The sequence below is a fragment of the Octopus sinensis genome, linkage group LG2 (assembly GCF_006345805.1).
Source record: "Octopus sinensis linkage group LG2, ASM634580v1, whole genome shotgun sequence".
Lineage (NCBI taxonomy): Eukaryota > Metazoa > Mollusca > Cephalopoda > Octopoda > Octopodidae > Octopus > Octopus sinensis.
In genome coordinates this window covers 111,826,049-111,830,049 of record NC_042998.1, presented here as the reverse complement: position 1 = coordinate 111,830,049, position 4,001 = coordinate 111,826,049, and positions in this window count along the sequence as shown.

Below are 4,001 nucleotides of genomic sequence, written 5' to 3'. Positions count from 1 at the left end.
TTCACAAATAATTTGATGCAGTTCAGAATAGGTAGGCGATGATTTAGTCTCCGTTATAAAATACAACGATTGCCATACATGAAATAAAACAACATAGCAGGCCACAACAAAGATGTGTGAGAGAATTTCGTGGTTAGGTTGGTCTGATCTGGTAGACAAAGTTGACGTACTGTTTGGTGGTGTGTGTAGAGGCAGCTGTTGGTCTGTTGGTCGTGTGATGTTCATACAACAATGATATAGACATGCGTCTGGTGGAGAAGATGAAAGCGGAGACTGCCTAGTGTCAGATACAGAATTGCGTGTGACAGTGGCGTGTGCCAAAGACGTAGAGCAGTCGAAAACTATCTTTCTTATAGCGATCAGTAGACTCCCACAGCTGGTGATTAATTTCCTGCGTAAGGAAAAATGAACTGTTGCGCCAACACGTTTGGACAGCTGGAAACCGACCAATACAAATAACAGGTTCGTTTAATCATGAGGTCATGTGACCGCTGGAACGAAAAGGGCTTATGGAGCCGATATTCGGGTATTTAAGCCTAGATGAGTTAAAACGAAAACATCTCACGCATAATGACAGTGTAAATCACTTCTGCTACATTGGCGAGCAAGAATGTATGCAAGCATTTAAACATTTGTGTGTATATATCGTCAGTAATATTTCATGACCATCTTTCTAATCCCGTCTTAAGCCTTGATTTAAAATGATTAAACGGTAAATGCGCATATACAAATCTCCCCCTCTCTCTCTCTCTCTCTCTCTCTCTCTCTATCTATCTATCTATCTATCTATCTCTCTCTCTCTCTCTCTCTCTCTATCTATCTATCTATCTATCTATCTATCTATCTATCTATCTCTCTCTCTCTCTCTTTCCTTTCATTCTTAATCAAACAAATTTAATCAAGAATTTAACAAGACATAAGCTGTTATCAAATAGAAGAACCACGAATACATCCAAATATGAATAATTAATGACACAACTATTAATGAAGTACTAATTAAATATAATTAAATTTTAAGAACCAAAAATGTAGTAAAGAATAAAGGAAAAAATATCAGGAATATAACCAAAGGTTAAAGAATCAATATTTTTCACAAAAGATGGAAATATAATATATGGCAAAGATAAACAACCAAGTATATGACAAAATATACACTATTATGAACAGCCAAGAAATTACGACAAAAGTTGGAGATCAAAGAATATAACGAAAACCGAAGAAATAAAAATATAAATGTAAATGAATCACCAAGAAGAATACAACGAAAGGTGAAGTACTAAGTATCCAGTTAAATATGAAGAACTAGTCCTGAGTAAATAATCACAAATGAAGAAGTAACAATATAACTAAACAGAAGGAACCAAGAATATAGTTAAACATTAAAAAGTAAGATTAGAATCAAATAGAAAGGACCAAAAGTATAACGAAAGGTGTAGAACCAGGAATAGAACTAAAATTAGAAAAGAAGGGAATTAACTTACACAATGAGATCGAAATGGAATGTCCATTAAAGAAAATGGTCCAACGATGAAATCAAAACAAGGATAGGCACAGTAAAAAAAAAAGACGAGAAAAATTAAGATAACAACAAAAGATGACGAAAAAAGAATACGATAAATAATAAAAAGAAAATTTAAATGATAACAGTTACGTTGCACAGTCTCACCAAAGACGAAGAGCCTAGAGTATAGCATAAGATGCGAAACAGTGAATGATACTAAATGACAAATATAATGAACCAATACTTTTTCAACAAATATGAAAACCTAAAATACAACCAAAGATGAACGACCAATTATAAAACGAAAGACAAATACAGGTGTTGGACAAAATAATTGGAACACGTGTTAAATTCAACGAATATTTATTTAATATGGAGTTGGTCCTCCTTTAGCTCTCTGAATAGCTTCGATGCATCTAGGAATTGATTCATTGAGCTTCCTGACTTCATTGAGAAGGCTCTTGAGACATTCTTCCTGCAAAACTTGCTCCTGCTGTTGCAGACACGACGGTGGAGGGTAACGACTTCTAACTTGTCGCTGCAAGATGCACCACAGATGCTCAATAATATTAAGATCTGGAGATTGAGTGGGGCCACTCTATATGTTTTAGCTCACTATTATGCTCCTCATACCAATTCTTAACCACATGAGAGGTGTGTATTGGAGTATTGTCATCTTGGAAGCTACACTCAAAATATTCAGATAATCATTACCGTTGATCCTACCATGCTGGGCAACGATTGGACCAAGAAAATTCCAAGGAATGGCTACCCAAACCATCACAGTCCCTCCTCCGTACTTCACCGTAGGAAGCAGGCAGTCAGGATTTAGAGCTTCCCCGGGCTGCCTCCACACATAAACTTGCCCTGCAGTGAGGAAAAGAGAAAAACTGGACTCGTCGGAGAATATTACTTGCTTCCATTGGTCTGTTAACCAACCCTTGTGATCTCTACACCAGTTCAGCCTTTTCTGAATGTTTTGATGAGAAAGCAGAGGATTCCTGATGGCGGCTCTTCCCTGATATCCGGCTTTATTGAGCTCACGGCGAACAGTTTTGATCGAAACCGGACTAGTCAGATGTTGATTCAACTCTGCTGCTACTTTAGAGCAGATGACTGGTGATTTTTCATCACAATGCGATTCAATACTCGTCGGTCTCTTTCAGTGAGCTTCGAAGTCTTACAGGACTTACTCCTCCTTTTGGAGCTTTTTCCCTGCTTCTCAAATCCAGTTATGGTCCTTGATATGGTAGCTCTTCAGAAACCAAGGGGTTCAGATATTCTGGTGATGGAACCTCGTGCCATTCGAGTTCCAACAATTTTCCCCTTTTTCGAACTCAGTGAGGTCACATATCTTAGCTTAATTTATACTACGATCTGAAAGAGACAGAAATACTCATTGGATTAAATAAATAAAACCATCTACAATACAAAATAACACTCACAATGAAATGTGGATGGATATTCGAAATATAATGGCTCACTGAAATATTGGAATTAAATTTCTACAATTCCAATTATTTTGTCCAACCCCTGTATATACCCAAACATGAAGAACTAACGATCTGACAAAAATTAAGAACTGAACATCTAATGAAGACAAAGAAGAACAATATAATCAAAGATAAATATATATTAAAAAAAACATCTTGACCTAAAACTTTTTTAAAAAGGCATATCAACGAAAGGCTCTTTATCTTTGAATTCGTTTAGGTGGCCAGACAAATTCTAAATCTTGCAAAACTATCATTTTAATCAACAGATATGTATGTGTATATATGTATGTGTTTGTGTATTTGCTATATATACATGTATGCACGTCTTAGCCTTTTTTTTGTTTCTTTTATTTGAATTCTTCGTAGAAGCGGGGAGTTGGTTCTAACGAAGAAACAAAAGTTTCATCAATAGAATTTGAATGAAGTAACGAAGATTGTATATCGAGCTATAAGAAGGACATATACTTTTCCTGTTTTATTTACAGATCGTATCCATACCTGCTGTTTTGTCATTTGCCCATTGCCACAGAACTTGAAGGTGGGTCTGGGATAGTGTGTCTTGATATGCGCGTGACATGGGTTTAAATAAATGAGGGTTGCGCAACATCGTCTGCTTCACTCTTTTGTCCTTTCCTATCTGATTCCAGTGACAGGACGAAGTCAAGACAACTAGAGATAGGTCAAGATGCAGTGGGTGGTCACAATGTCCTTTGTCTCACTGTACCCTATTCGCAATTTACAACGCTTATTGGTTCGCCTTCTTGTCCGTTGAACCAATCTAGTAGTTTTCTCTGCGCAGTCCTCCGAGTCCAGTCTCCATATGGATAGGTAGACAAATCTTAGCTCACCAAGGGTTAAAAGTCGTCGGTTACCCTCACCATGGTTTAGCTGATCTGTGGAAACCGTTGCCCAGCGTGTGGCCACTGGAGCCACAAACTACTCCAAAGGGTACCACATGTTCCCCCGTCATTAAATTACATTTCATTATATTTACAGATTGTATA